This window comes from Terrapene carolina, unplaced genomic scaffold (genome assembly GCF_002925995.2).
Source record: "Terrapene carolina triunguis isolate 2854851 unplaced genomic scaffold, T_m_triunguis-2.0 Scaffold42, whole genome shotgun sequence".
Classification (NCBI taxonomy): Eukaryota; Metazoa; Chordata; order Testudines; family Emydidae; genus Terrapene; species Terrapene triunguis.
The window spans coordinates 1,915,668-1,932,476 of record NW_020664393.1 but is presented as its reverse complement, the minus strand read 5'-3'; positions in this window follow the sequence as shown (position 1 = coordinate 1,932,476).

Here is a 16,809-nt window from a genome sequence, read left to right as displayed (position 1 = left end):
ATATATCATACTTTCTCACGTCTGCTCCTTCCTTGCAGCATGGGGGCATAATAAATTATACATGTTATTTCCCACTTTAACCATTACGAATGGATGTATGCTACCATTGAGGGGAGGGCTATGTCTGAGAGTTTCCACTATGGCCCCTAGGGGATTCCTACACATGATATTATAAAGAACAATGCAGACACATGAGTGCAATACAGCAATGGGCTCCAGTTGCAAAATTCAAATCCAAATCTGGATTTCAAACAGCGTAAATTTTGTGGTCAATCAGCGTTTGGATCAGCCAATTTAGCAGGCGCTGACTCCGGTAATCATGCCTAGTGGTTGAAGCGTAGGTCACAGAAAGGTATAGGGTTAGGCCAAGGGTGGCACTGGAATTGAGACCCAAGGACAGGCTGGGATCAAAACTGAGATCAGAGTCCACTGATAAACCAGAATCAGAACCATAGCCAGAGTCCAGGTGTAGGCCAGAGGTCAAAGCGGAGTAGTCAGAGTCTGAGAGTTTGGGAAGGATCAGTAGGTGGAGGCAAGGCTGGAGCGCGTTGGTGATGGGGCTGGAGCGAGGCTGGAGTAGGGTAGGGACGATACTGTGACAGGGCTCAGGCAAGGCTGGGGAAGGAGCAGACTGGGAGTCTCAAGAGTCTGTTGCGTGGTGAGACAACAGGAGGGTTCCTTGTGCTGTTGCTCAGACTGATCTGCAGCTTGGTGGGATTGTGAAAGTACCTGACCCCGGGGCGGTCATCTGACCCAAGCTCTGCTTAGCAATAGGTTGCTGCTGCATGCCTGAGGGCGGAGCCACTGCAGGCTCTGGTGGAGTGGTAAGTCAGTGCAGCTAGGTTGTTGCTACCTGAGAGCTGACTCACCACAGCACCTATCGAATCACCAGGGAAGGGTGGGCATCCCCCAGCTGAAGGGGAGGAGCCACTGGACCCAGGCATCAAATGATCATGGGGGACAACTAATGAAAAAACAGGGATGGGAGTGAGGGTCACAGGGCCAAAATCAGGGATCCAGAGGAGGACATCAAGCAGAGAACTACTGCTTCTCAAAGGCAGACTCACCACAGCAGCTGAGCCAGCAGCCTTGGTTTGGCTGTGAGTTTGCCTCACATCAGTAAAAAGACCAGGACAAGTGGCAAAATTCCAGTATGGAACTGGATTTGAATTCCGAACCACCAGCAATGTTTGAGGATCAATGAAGCAAAGGTTTTGCTTCAAGTCTCTCTCTAGCAGAATGTATACTCTCCACATACAACCTTTCACCAGTAGCACCCACACACCCTCAACATACAAATGGAGTGGATTTGTGGGTACTTGGATTAAAGGAAAATACTGGTTTTGAGATGAGGAGGAGAAGCAGCATCTCCATCCATTCTGCTTATGCTGATGGTGCTCATGCAACCAGTTTCTACTGGTTCCAAGTTCTCTGCTCTTAGACCAGGGGTCAGCAACGTTTGGCATGCGGCTCGCCAGGGTAAGCACCCTAGTGGGCCGGGCCAGTTTATTTACCTGCTGACGCGGCAGGTTCAGCCGATCGCGGCCCCCACTGGCCATGGTTCGCCGTCCCGGGCCAATGGGGGCGGCGAAAAGCGGCGCGGGCGAGGGATGAGCTGGCCGCGGCTTCCCGCCGCCCCCATTGGCCCGGGATGGCGAACCGCGGCCAGTGGGGGCCACGATTGGCCGAACCTGCCACGTCAGCAGGTAAATAAACTGGCCCAGCCCGCTAGGGTGCTTACCCTGGCGAGCCGCGTGCCAAACGTTGCCGACCCCGTCTTAGACAAAATTCACTTTTCTGTAACTTTGCACCAACAAAGAAATGGAACTGTTGCCGAATATATCAATATATGGTGTCTGCCAATTACCCTTTGGCATGGGAGCTTGTGAGGAGACTCTGAAAATAGATATGAATGCAGAATATGTTCCTGTCCTCCAGGGCAGGAACCATCTTTCACTTTGTGTTTTGTACAATGTCGAGCACACTGTCAATACTTAACAAGTAGTGAATAATAATAGTATTTCTGCAATAACATCAGACATTGAGGATGCAAACAGTAACAAGCCCTGATTCAGAAAAGCATTTAAGCACATGCTTAAATCCATAACTACTCAGAACAGCACTTGGGTGCTTGGGATTTAAGCACATGCTTGAAGTTGATTTTGAATCATTTCAACAATGAGGGTATATCTGCATGGGAACAAAAAACCTGTGGCTGGCCTGGGTCTGAAAAATTGCTGTATAAACATTTGGGCTTGTACTGGAACCTGAGCTGTGGGACCCTGCGAGTTTGAGAACCGCAGCACAGGACTGTGACCAAAGACTCAGCAATGATCAGTGTCAGCTTGTCACTTTTGGGACAGATCATCCCCTTCCCCAGCAATATTTGTGGCAGTTGGTCTGGGTAGCTGGAGAGTGAGAAATCCATGAGGATCCAGGCCCTTGCAAAGCTTTTCTAGGAAGCTGTAAATGGGGCAGGGGTTGCTCCCTGCACAATGCCAGTGGTTCCATGCAGAAAAACCAAAGAAGTCACCACTTTCCATGTCCTCTCTGTCAGTTGGAGACACAGCGCCAGTGAATCCCCAACAGCAGCTACCCTTGAAGAGTCCCTTTTAGATGGTTTCCTCCACTGTTAAGTGAGAGGAGGAGCACAAAATAGTTAAATGCAACCCAAAATGTAGTTGACACTTTTAAGAACATAGCCAATATATCTTGCCCACGGTCACAGCAAGTCAGCAACCTGAGAATTTTAACTCGCAGTCCAAAGTGCAGTGCACAAGGTCAAACAGTGTGCCTAATGAATCATAAAACCACTGTGCCAATCAGAAAAGTTTGCTGTTTGCACTGATACAGCCTGGAGATCATGTTTAAAATGAAAGACTGGAGCTGGAGCTTATTGTTCAGTGATGATACACTGCTATTAGGCCCTCTGAAAAATACCTACTTGGTGTTTGGGTACGTCTGCTAGACAACTGGGACCAAACAGAGTAAAAGCCAGGATGTTTTCTAAGACTGTTTACAGCAAGAAATGGCTGATCATAATGCTGGAGATTGAGAGACATTTTGACTGGGGTAATTCAAAGGCGCCCAGTTTTACGATCTGTTTAGTTGCACCACTTAAACTCAAGGGGCATTAGCTGTCAGGAAAGCAAGCAAGCAGGACTCTTTGCAGGTTTGCTGGCCTTCTACTTCCAGCACAGCCTGTGTCAGAGAAAGCTTGCCTCAGCTTTCCTTTTGAGTTGGAGTTAACTGGCCCTGTTACTCAGAGATGTTTGTGTTGTGTCTATGTGTAAATATTTTAAAATACCCTGTTCATTCCGATGCTCACATCTCAGCTCTATTCTCCTGGCAATAGCACCTCACGTGTAGTCCAAGCAGCAGATGCAAAGTCCCCAAGCTTTAAAATAAAAATCAGAAACAGGGATTATTAGAGAAATGGTCTTGGTGAGTGACACAGGAGTATTCAAGTTCACAGATTACAACTACTGAGCTGATAATAATTAGTTTAATTTTCACAGGGAGTCAGACTTGCCTGGCATTGTGTCCATGGCCAGCAATGCACATTCTGAGGTGCTGGGTGTGAGTTAAAACCAGTGGTGCAATACAGCGGTATGGTACGCCAGTACCGCCAGCACCAGTAAGATATTTATAGCCGGTACACTGTACAGAAAGACACAGAAGGCGCAGGACGTGGGGCCACCGGGCGACTCCACATTGGCAGCGCCTCCGGTGTGACTGTACCGCCCCCCCCAGCCCCACCCCCAGCCCTTCCATGCAGCTGCATCTCCTGTCTGTACAGCAGTCCCGCTGGAGGCGGGATTAGGGGCAGTACAGCCACCCCGGAGGAGCTGCCGGTGTGGGGCCATGCTCCCCTCTCCGCTGCGGTTCTGGAGAGCCCTGTGGTTCAGAAGTCTCCGACGCAGTGGAGGAGGACAGAGCCCGCCCCACAGGTAATGTGGGATGGATCATGGTGAGGGGACGGGGAGAGCGCGGAGGCCCCAGGCTGGGGGCAGGGAGGACTCACGTGGGGGGTCCCCCCCTTTGTGTCCCTCCCATGAGGGCAGCGTACTGATAAGAAATGAAATCTACTTGCTCCACCTGGTTAAAACTCATACAAATTAGCCAGTCAGCTGCAGGAATAGAAGTATAAAACCCATTAACACTTGATCCTTTCACACCAAGAGGGACTTCGGTTAAATCAGTGTCAAGAAGTAGAATATTTTTTACTTTGATTTTAAAAGGATATTTTTTCTTACTACAGTTCCCCCTGAGGCTACCCAAACATAAATCTGCCATTCTTTGGATGGTTAACAATAGAAAACCTCAGTCCTTGCATTCAGAGGAAATATACTTATGAAAAAGAATTCCAGAATGATAGGGAAAAAACAAAAGAAGCCAAAAAAAAAAAAAAATAGAACCAATGCGCACCATTATTTTGCCTCAGTCATTCTGGTCTTATTCTGCACTGCTGGAATTCCGTCTAAAATTTCCTTCATTTAACTTGCTTCTACTGGTGTTTGACAACTACTTCCACTGAAGTTTTCCTTACTGACTGTACTGTAACACACTTAGGAATGGATCCAGAGGTGAATCAAAGGCTTTGTCTACACTAAGCAGGTTTGGCAATGAATCTAGGTCAGCAAAACCCTATAATGTAGATAGATACAGTTCTATTGGTATAAAAGTGCTTATGCCAGTATAGCTTTTTGCAGGTCAGGCTGACTTTCCAATGCATTTTAATGACACAGGGATTTGCCTGTTACTCAGTGTCTAATAGGAATAAAGTTATTTACAGGTTTATTAAGAGATAAACATTTTTGGATCTTAAATTTCGTGTGTGCAGGAAGTTGGTCCAAAGTGTGGAAGAGGGAGGGTATCAGTCATAGAGAGCACTTTAGAACTAGAATTTTTCTATGGCCCTAGGTTGTGTAACATGTCTCAGTTGTTGACTAAACTTTGGCCACGAAGTATGAAGGGTTTGGGGGTTTTTTGCTAGTGAGTAACAGGGAATCATCTGATTAAACCTACTTAATATATTTTTGTTTGTTTGTTGGCATCCTTTCATCTGCGAGAGATGGTGGGAATTGCAGCCTATGATGCACAAGCGACCAGGAAGCTTTTGCGAACAGGGGTTGCTAACAGGGAGTTTCGCAAGGGAGTTTGGAAGGGGAGTGGGAAGGGAGCGAGGGTCCCTTGCCGGTTCTATCTGTTTTCCCTTTATTCCCCTTAAAACCTATAAACCAACTACATTCAAAACTTCTTGCTTAAACAACCCTTGCAGCGGGCAGGGGGCTGCAGACAGGGGAGTTTGAGAGGGAGTTTGACGGAGGGCGGCTTATGATGGTTAGGAAGACCCGCAACACCTGTGCAAGCACTGCTTCTGTCTCCTCCACCTGCAGCCAGACAGAGCGCCTGAGCATGGATGCTTCTACTCAGATCCTGGTGGGGTTTTGCAGAGACTGTAACTTCCAATTTCCACTTACTGATATCCAGGCTGGGGGGACCATCCAATGTGAAAGGTGCCTGCTGGTGGAATCTCTCAGGCAGCAGGTGGGAGAGCTACAGGAGGAGGTGGCTAGGTTGAGGAGCAATCGAATCCACAAGCAATTCCTGGACAGTGTCCATGTGGAGACAGCTGAGGTAGCTGTCCCAGTACATAGGACTGCTGATACACCACTGGTGGAGGAGGAGATGGTTACTTCTGGCAGCAGGCAGTGCTCCACCCCTGCTCCGAACCCTCCCGCCGTGGTAATAGGTAACCGTTATGCTCTTCTTGATACAGGAGAGAAGGAATCACCCCCTGCAGTAAAGGAGGAGAAGCCTCGTATCCCTAAGGCTGGGAGGTCTGCTGCCACCACTGCGAATAGGAAATGTAGGGTAGTGGTGGTCGGAGACTCTCTGCTGAGGGGGACGGAGGCGCCCATCTGTCGTCCTGACATTTCATCTTGGGAGGTATGCTGCCTGCCGGGGGCCTGTATCCGAAATGTTAGGGAGGCATTGTCGAGGATTATCCAGCCCTCTGACTACTACCCCATGCTACTCATCCATGTGGGCACAAATGATACTGCGAGGTGTGACACTGAGCGGATCAAGAGTGACTACAGGGCTCTGGGAGTACGGGTGAAGGAGTTTGGAGCGCAGGTGGTATTCTCTTCGATTCTTCCTGTCAAAGGTAGGGGCCCGGGCAGAGACAGATGCATCATGGAGGTGAATGCCTGGCTGCGAAGATGGTGTCGCCAGGAGGGCTTTGGCTTCCTCAACCACGGGATGCTATTCGAGGAAGGACTGCTAGGCAGAGATGGCGTTCACCTTTTGAGGAGGGGAAAGACCCTATTTGGACACAGACTGACTAACCTAGTGAGGAGGGCTTTAAACTAGGTTCGACGGGGACAGGTGAGCAAAGCCCACAGGTAAGTGGGGAACATGGAGACCTGGGAGATGGGTCAGAAACAAGAGGGAGTGTGGGCTATAATGGCAGAGAGAAAAAAGGGTCAGGGCAAAACTGGGAGGCAAGATCGAACCAGTATCTTAGGCCTGGTCTACACTAGGCGTTTATGTCGAATTTAGCACCGTTAAATCGAATTAACCCTGCACCGGTCCACACCACGAGGCTATTTAGTTCGACATAGAGCTCTCTTTAAATCGATTTCTGTAATCCTCCCCAACGAGAGGAGTAGCGCTAAATTCGAAATGGCCATATCGAATTAGGCTAGGTGTGGATGGAAATCGACGCTAATAGCTCCGGGAGCTATCCCACAGTGCACCACTCTGTTGACGCTCTGGACAGCAGTCTGAGCTCGGATGCTCTGACCAGCCACACCCCGGGAAAATTTGAATTCCTTTTCCTGTCTGGGCAGTTTGAATCGCAGTTTCTGTTTGGACACCGTGGCGAGCTCAGCAGCAGTGGCAACGATGCAGAGCTCTCCAGCAGAGATGGCCGTGCAATCTAATAGAAAGAGGGCCCCAGCATGGACTGATCGGGAAGTCTTGGATCTCATCGCTGTGTGGGGAGATGAGTCCGTGCTTTCCGAGCTGCGCTCCAAAAGACGGAATGCAAAGATCTATGAGAAGATCTCTAAAGCCATGGCAGAGAGAGGATACAGCCGGGATGCAACGCAGTGCCGCGTGAAAATCAAGGAGCTGAGACAAGGCTACCAGAAGACCAAAGAGGCAAACGGACGCTCCGGATCCCAGCCCCACACATCCCGTTTCTACGAGGCACTGCATTCCATCCTAGGTGCGGCCACCACCACTACCCCACCACTGACCGTGGACTCTGAGGATGGGATATTGTCCGCGGCCGGTTCCTCCGACATGTTAGCGGACAGGGAAGATGAAGAAGGAGATGAGGAGGACGAGGCAGTCGACAGCGCTGGCACCGCTGATTTCCCCGACAGCCAGGAGCTCTTCATCACCCTCACAGAGATCCCCTACCAACCGTCCCCCGCCGTTACCCCAGACACAGATTCAGGGGAAGGATCAAGCAGTAAGTGTTTTAAATATCTAAACATTTATTTATAACATAACTGGCATATTTAAAATATTAACAATAGCTAAAGTGCTTTCAAACATGTAAACATTTATTTATAACAGGACAGGAAGATTTAAAATATTAACAATGGGTAAAGTGCTTCAAAACATGTAAACAGGAAAGTGCAACAAAAAGGGGAATCTGAACAAAGGGTATCATGATTACTGTGTCTTTGTCCGCTTCAATGTATAGTCCGAACCATTTTAAGAAAATTCAACAATGTCCGCTTCATGATTACACTGCCCAAGACGCTCCACTCTTTTGTCCCTCCAAGGGCACCCAAGCCAAAAGCTGGTCGATGTGTCCGGGGATAGAGGCGAGATCCCCCAGGGAGAACTCCTCATAGACCTCCTGCATGTGTCTTTCCAGCCTACTTAGCAGGTTCTTTGGCAGGGAGAGCTTATTAGGCCCCCCGTGGTAGGACACGTTTCCCTGCCACAACGCCAGCAGGTATTCGGGGATCATGGCCTTGCAGAGCATTGCAGCAAATGGCCCCGGTTTCTGCAGGCTGTCCCGAAGCATCCGCTCCTTCTGGCTCTCCGAGACCTTCAGGAGGGTGATGTCTGGCATGACTCCCTGCTGTGAATTAGGTAGGGGAAAGTTAGTATTGGGACTGCTTGCCCGTTCCTTTGCAGAACTGCAACCGCCGGTTTACAGCCACGCGGTTTACAGCCGCGAGGGGCTGGGACAGGGGCAGAGTTCATGCTTGCAGGATTGCTGCCAGCAGAGACTCGCATTGCTTTCTATGTGAAAGGAGGCCAGTGCCACTCTTAAAGTTTTAAGCAGCCCCAAGTCTACGGCTTACCATGTTTGCCAGCTAGACAAAGTCCGGTGTCCTGCCCCGCTCCTCAGCTCGCCACAGCAAGACCGCAGGCACTGTAGGCGAGGGCCGAAAATTCGACCTTGTCCTCAGTGCGCGTGTGATAGGTGCTCTGCATGGTCTTGTTCACAGAGAAAGACTATGTTCTCTGTTCACAGATACATTGATCTGTCTCAGGAATTCACTCCCTTTTTCCAATTCCCACAGCCACATCTGCCCAGAGGCTAGCGCACATTAGGAGGAGGAAGAAGAGGACACGGGAAGACATGTTTGCTGAACTAATGGGATGCTCCCGAGCACAGGCAGCCCAGCAGACACAGTGGAGGGAGAACTTGTCCCAAATGCACCGGGCAAACATGGAACGGGAGGAGAGGTGGCGACAGGAGGACCAGCAGGCGACTCAAACGCTGCTTGGACTAATGAGGGAGCAAACGGACACGCTCCGCCGCCTTGTGGATGTTCTGCAGGACCGGAGGCAGGAGGAGAGAGCCCTGCTGCAGTCTCTCTCTAACTGCCCTGCCCCGCCACCAAGTCCCATACCCCCCTCACCCAAAGTCCAAACACGGAGGGGCGGCAGGGTCCGTGAAAAATTTCACTCCACCCCTGCGGACTGCTCTACCACTAGAAGGCTCTCATTCCCCAAAATTTGAAAAGCCCTTTCCTACCCGCCTCACACAAGACCCCGTCCAAGTTTCACCCCCCCGTTCCATGTGCGGTTGTTAATAAAAAATACGTTTCTGTTCATTACTGTTTCCATCCTCTTCTTTTGGAGGAGAGTCTGTCTGAAGGGGGGGGAAGGGGCTTGGTAATTGGACAGGACAGTCACCTTTAGCAGGGGGCAGGTCCAGCAGCAGGGCACATATACAGTGCAGTGACTAGTTACCCTGGTCAGTCTGGGAGGTGGTTTTCATGTCCTGGGGGGAGGGGGGGTTGCTCTGTGACTTTGTGGCGGGGGAGGGCAGTTACAGATCTTATGCCACAGTCTGCGTCCCAGGTTTAAAACATTCCCGCGAAAACAGTAATAAAGACAACGGTGTCCATTAACAAAACAGAACAGATTTTATTTTTTGGGAAGGGGGTGAAGGGGGTATGTAACTGGAGAGGATAGTCGACGGCAACCGGGTAAAGAAACGGGGGCAAGTTCAGCTTCTGTGTCCACAAACTTAAAAGTCACTGGGTACCCTGCTCAGTCTTGAAACTGGCTTTCAAAGCCTCCCGGATGCACAGCGCGTCCCGCTGGGCTCTTCTAATCGCCCGGCTGTCTGGCTGGGCGTAATCAGCAGCCAGGCTATTTGCCTCAACCTCCCACCCCGCCATAAAGGTCTCCCCCTTGCTCTCACAGAGATTGTGGAGCACACAGCAAGCTGCAATAACGATGGGGATATTGGTTTCGCTGAGATCACAGCGAGTCAGTAAGCTTCTCCATCTCCCCTTGAGACGGCCAAAAGCACACTCCACCACCATTCTGCACTTGCTCAGCCGGGAGTTGAACAGTTCTTTTTCTGTGTCCAGGGCGCCAGTATAGGGCTTCATGAGCCAGGGCATTAGCGGGTAGGCTGGGTCCCCGAGGATGACAGTAGGCATCTCCACATCCCCAACAGTTATCTTGTGGTCCGGGAAGTAAATACCTTCCTGCAGCCGTCTAAACAGACCAGAGTTCCTGAAAACCTGAGCATCATGAACCTTGCCCGGCCATCCGACGTTGATGTTGGTAAAACGTCCCCTATGGTCCACCAGTGCTTGCAGCACCATTGAAAAGTAGCCCTTTCGGTTGATGTACTGGCTGGTCTGGTGGTCCGGTCCCAGGATAGGGATGTGAGTCCCATCTATAGCCCCACCGCAGTTTGGGAATCCCATCGCGGCGAAGCCATCTATGATGGCCTGCGCGTTTCCCAGGGTCACTACCTTTGACAGCAGTACCTTCACGATTGCCTTGGCTACTTGCATGACAACAACCCCCACGGTAGATTTGCCCACGCCAAAGTGGTTCGCGACTGACCGGTAGCTGTCCGGCGTTGCAAGCTTCCAGAGGGCTATGGCCACTCGCTTCTGTACAGTCAGGGCTGCTCGCATCCGGGTGTCCTTGTGCTTCAGGGCAGGGGACAGCAACTCACAAAGTTCGAGGAAAGTCCCCTTCCGCATGCGAAAGTTGAGAACGGCCACAACTGCAGCGATGGTCGCAGCGGGATCCATGATCGCAGTGCTGTGGCGTCCGCGCTGTCACTGATCAAAAAGTGCGCGAACTGATTTCCCGCCGGCGCTTTCAGGGAGGGAGGGAGGGTGGTAGTGACTGACGGATGACGACAGTTACCCAAAAGCACCCTCGCCACATTTTTTTACCCAGAAGGCATTGGCGGATCGACCCAGAATTCCAATGGGCAGCGGGGACTGCGGGAACTGTGGGATAGCTGCCCACAGTGCACCGCTTCCAATGTCGACGCTTGCCCCGTTAGTGTGGACTCACAAAGTCGAATTACTGTCCTTAGTGTAGACACACACGTTCGACTTTCTAATATCGATTGCACATATTCGATTTAACTAAAATCGAACTACTCTCGTAGTGTAGACATACCCTTAGATGCTTATATACAAATGCGAGAAGTATGGGTAATAAGCAGGAAGAACTGGAAGTGCTAATAAATAAATACAACTATGACATTGTTGGCATCACTGAAACTTGGTGGGATAATACACATGATTGGAATGTTGGTGTGGATGGGTATAGCTTGCTCAGGAAGGATAGACAGGGGGAAAAGGGAGGAGGTGTTGCCTTATATATTAAAAATGTGCACACTTGGACTGAGGTGGAGATGGACATAGGAGACGGAAGTGTTGAGAGTCTCTGGGTTAGGCTAAAAGGGGTAAAAAACAAGGGTGATGTCATGCTAGGAGTCTACTACAGGCCATCTAACCAGGTGGAAGAGGTAGATGAGGCTTTTTTTAAACAACTAATAAAATCATCCAAAGCCCAAGATTTGGTAGTGATGGGGGACTTCAACTATCCAAATATATGTTGGGAAAATAACAGAGGGGCATAGACTATCCAACAAATTCTTGGACTGCACTGAAGACAACTTTTTATTTCAGAAGGTTGAAAAAGCTACTGGGGGGAAGCTGTTCTAGACTTGATTTTAACAAATAGGGAGGAACTCATTGAGAATTTGAAAGTAGAAGGCAGCTTGGGTGAAAGTGATCATGAAATCAGAGTTTGCAGTTCTAAGGAAGGGTAGAAGGGAGTACAGCAAAATAGAGACAATGGATTTCAGGAAGGCGGATTTTGGTAAGCTCAGAGAGCTGATAGGTAAGGTCCCATGGGAATCAAGACTGAGGGGAAAAACAACTGAGGAGAGCTGGCAGTTTTTCAAAGGGACACTATTAAGGGCCCAAAAGCAAGCTATTCCGCTGGTTAGGAAAGATAGAAAATGTGGCAAAAGACCACCTTGGCTTAACCACAAGATCTTGCATGATCTAAAAAATAAAAAGGAGTCATATAAAAAATGGAAACTAGGACAGATTACAAAGGATGAATATAGGCAAACAACACAGGAATGCAGGGGCAAGATTAGAAAGGCAAAGGCACAAAATGAGCTCAAACTAGCTACGGGAATAAAAGGAAACAAGACGACTTTTATCAATACATTAGAAGCAAGAGGAAGACCAAAGACAGGGTAGGCCCATTGCTCAGTGAAGAGGGAGAAACAGGAAACTTGGAAATGGCAGAGATGCTTAATGACTTCTTTGTTTCGGTCTTCACCGAGAAGTCTGAAGGAATGCCTAACCTAGTGAATGCTAATGGGAAGGGAGTAGGTTTAGCAGATAAAATTAAAAAAAGAACAAGTTAAAAATCACTTAGAAAAGTTAGATGCCTGCAAGTCACCAGGGCCTGGGGGGGAGGGATAGCTCAGTGGTTTGAGCATTGGCCTACTAAACCCAGGGTTGTGAGTTCAGCCCTTGAGGGGACCACTTAGGAATCTGGGGCAAAATCAGTACTTGGTCCTGCTAGTGAAGGCAGGGGGCTGGACTTGATGACCTTTCAAGGTCCCTTCCAGTTCTAGGAGATGGGATATCTCCATTAATTTATTTAATTTAAATGAGTCCTAGAATACTCAAGGAGCTAATAAAGGGGGTATCTGAGCCTCTAGCTATTATCTTTGGAAAATCATGGGAGACAGGAGAGATTCCAGAAGACTGGAAAAGGGCAAATATAGTGCCCATTTATAAAAAGGGAAATAAAAACAACCCAGGAAACTACAGACCAGTTAGTTTAACTTCTGTGCCAGGGAAGATAATGGAGCAAGTAATTAAGGAAATCATCTGCAAACACTTGGAAGGTGGTAAGGTGATAGGGAATAGCCAGCATGGATTTGTAAAGAACAAATCATGTCAAACCAATCTGATAGCTTTCTTTGATAGCATAACGAGCCTTGTGGATAAGGGAGAAGCTGTGGATGTGGTATACCTAGACTTTAGTAAGGCATTTGATAGGGTCTCACATGATATTCTTATTGATAAACTAGGCAAATACAATTTAGATGGGGCTACTATAAGGTGGGTGCATAACTGGCTGGATAACCGTACTCGGAGAGTTATTAATGGTTCCCAATCCTGCTGGAAAGGCATAACAAGTGGGGTTCCGCAGGGGTCTGTTTTGGGACCATCTCTGTTCAATATCTCCACTAACGACTTAGAGATTGGCATAAAAAGTACTCTTATTAAGTTTGCAGATGATACCAAACTGGAAGGGATTGCAACTGCTTTGGAGGACAGGGTCATAATTCAAAATAATCTGGACAAATTGGAGAAATGGTCTGAGGTAAACAGGATGAAGTTTAACAAAGACAAATGCAAAGTGCTCCATTTAGGAAGGAACAATCAGTTTCACACATACAGAATGGGAAGAGACTGTCTAGGAAGGAGTACGGCAGAAAGGGATCTAGGGGTTATAGTTGACCACAAGCTAAATATGAGTCAATAGTGTGATGCTGTTGCAAAAAAAGCAAACATGATTCTGGGATATATTAACAGGTGTGTTGTGAGCAAGACACGAGAAGTCATTCTTCCGCTCTACTCTGCGCTGCTTAGGCCTCAACTGGAGTATTGTGTCCAGTTCTGGGCACCACATTTCAAGAAAGATGTGGAGAAATTGGAGAGGGTCCAGAGAAGAGCAACAAGAATGATTAAAGGTCTTGAGAACATGACCTATGAAGGAAGGCTGAAAGAATTGGGTTTGTTTAGTTTGGAAAAGAGAAGACAGAGGGGACATGATAGCAGTTTTCAGGTATCTAAAAGGGTGTCATAAGGAGAAGGGAGAAAGCCTCTAAGGATAGAACAAGAAGCAATGGGCTTAAACTGCAGCAAGGGAGGTTTAGGTTGGACATTAGGAAAAAGTTCCTAACTGTCAGGGTGGTTAAACACTGGAATAAACTGCCTAGGGAGGTTGTGGAATCTCCGTCTCTGGAGATATTTAAGAGTAGGTTAGATAAATGTCTATCAGGGATGGTCTAGACAGTATTTGGTCCTGCCATGAGGGCAGGGGACTGGACTCGATGACCTCTCGAGGTCCCTTTCAGTCCTAGAATCTATATCGATGGTTTGCAATGTCTCATGTGACTGAATAGTCCAATGTGAGATCTGCATGATCTTTGGCAAAAACAAGGAGTCCGGTGGCACCTTAAAGACTAACAGATTTATTTGGGCATAAGCTTTCATGGGTAAAAAACCTCACTTCTTCAGATGCGTGTGCTGGAGGCAAGGTGCATTTGAAGAAGTGAGGTTTTTTACCCACAAAAGCTTATGCCCAAATAAATCTGTTAGTCTTTAAGGTGCCACCGGACTCCTTGTTGTTTTTGTGGATACAGACTAACACAGCTACCTCCTGATACATGATCTTTGGCAGTTATTGCAAATGCATGTATCTTGGTTGGGAGCTGCTTGCTTCCTACAGGCTCTTCACTCTTCAAGCTGTAGGAGCCAGCTCCTTTCATACCCTGATAGAGATGATGGTGCCACTTGTTATGATCACTTGCCAAGATTTCTCATTGCTCAGGATCAATTCCAAATTCCTTCACATCTCGCTTGCAGGTGTCTTTATAGTGAAGCTTGGGACGTCCTGTTCTTGTTCCCTCTGATAACTCCCTGTATAGCATGTCCTTGGGTATGCATCCATCTTCCAACCTACTCAGATGGCCCAGCCAGCACAGTCATCTTTGTTTGAGCAGGGCTGTCACAGTTGGTAAATTTATATAGCTTTAGGTTAAAGCGTGTGCTGGAGGCAATGTTAATCTAATTGCTAATACACTTTGTTTTGAGCAATCTGATTTCAGGTTACTAGAACTCCAAGGTAATGGATGGATGTGTCCAAACCCAGATACATCTGTTTTATTGTTTATCAAAAGAAGGAAGTTTGCTTTGGAAGGCAGCTTAGTGCACCTGGAGGACTTATTCCAAGAACTGGTCTAATTTTATCTCTTTACACAGATATAATAGTTGGACAATAGCCCTTAAGTTTCAAAGCATTGCCCAAGGCTCAGGCACACAATGTCCAGCAATAATCAATGGGAGTTATGCAGCTGAAAGATCATGCAGTACTGAGAATTCTCCCAGCTAAGTGGCCTATTTTAATAGAAGATGTAATGTTGTTGAGAGTATCACGATGGGAGAAAAGTTGCAGAAGTGAACAGCAACAGATGCACGCATTGGATGCCTAGAGTTCTGCTGACAGATGTGGTGGGAGCAACGTAGTTGAGTTTGTCATCAACTCAATCTGGCTGAGTTCATAATTTTCAAATTATTTAGGATCTGCAACCAATCAGGGCAATTCTGAAAATGTTCAGGATGCTATCATCTCTGTTGATAGGAGGATACAGTTTTCCATAAGGGGTGACTTAGCTCAGGGGACTTTTTCCAACCTGACATGGAAATTTCTAATTCCCTGAGAATATATATACACAAATGGTGACTTTGGATAGTTCTCTTTTTTTGGAGGGGGGGGAAATAATCAATTAAATACAATATTCAAACAGGTTTATTGAGAGTCATACAATGGAGCTGAAATTTGAACTTGTGTATTATTTAGCAAGTTGCACTTTAGTATTTGTCACACCCACCTCTTTTTAGGATTTGGTATACCCACAGATGGATTTCCCTGCAGTCTCAGACAGATTAGCAGGTGAAGGTTCAGGAATCAGGGCACAAAGTTAAGCTGTGACAGGATGTCACATCATTTACTTCTGCACTCCCAGAGAGCAGCTACCAGAAAAGGTATGAATTTGTGAACACATATTAGGCAGATAAAGGCTACTCTACAAGCAGTACTGCCTGTACTTGATTGGGAATTTAGGAGGAAGCTATCTCACTTGAAGTGAATGGGAAGAAGGCATGTGATGTAAAATCAGCTTTTACTGAAGATGTGCTCTACCACCTGCCCTGTAGGTGGAGAAAGCCCATAAGGTATTAAGATTATTAAGAAAAACAGGAAAATCAAGCCTTAGACTAGTAACATCACAAATGTTCATGGGGGAATGGCAGATCAAAGGTGGTTATTATTAGGAATGATACCATGGTAAGAGCTCCTGAGGTTATTCCAATCACAATTGGTATGGGGCTGACATGGAGCTCTAGGTCTGGAGCTAATATTTTGAAGTGCAACTAACAGAATACTCTGTAGATTTTTAATTTAACAGAAGCAATGCTACAGGCACCAAGTGAGCAATTAACACGTGTCTTTTGGCACTGGAGCATGGCCAGGCAAAGCCATTTTTGAAGCTCATAACTTATGTTATGGGCACTTGGGACACTCCTTACACAGAGCATTGCCTGTAGTTGAGGGGTAGGAACTCATCGCTTTACATATGGGTGAGGAATTCAAATCTTTAATATCAAGCATTTTTGTTTGGAAATGGTTTCTGGTTTGCTTCATTGGCATGGTCTGGCCTGCCTGCTGGCACAGTCTGTTTGTTTTGTAGTACTATGTGATACAATAAAAGCAGTATCATGAGTACTTCCTGTTTCCCTCCTTCCCACCCCCAATTGCTGGCTCAGGAAATAAAAGCAAATCAGTTTGGAAACTACCAAAAAGGAATCTTTAACTAATTAATTTAATGTTATGTAAATCAAATTACTACCTTACAGTAATGGCACAATGCTGCTGAGTTCTTTGGGGGGGGGGGGGCAGGACACTAAGGTGGGATGGTGTGTGGACACGCCTGCATTCATGTACTGTGACAAAGTTCCTCCTCTATCTTGGTGGGTCCTGCGCTTATTGGCGGATTTTCTTGCCTCAGAGATTCACCATGTGGGTTGGGGAACAGCCCAGAGACCTTCCCCTCTGGGAGAACCCACAGTCCAGGTCAATTGGGAGGTTTGGGGGGAACCTGGGCCCGCCCTCTACTCTGGGTTCCAGCCCAGGGCCCTGTGGACTGCAGCTGTCTATAGTGCCTCCTGTAACAGCTGCATGACA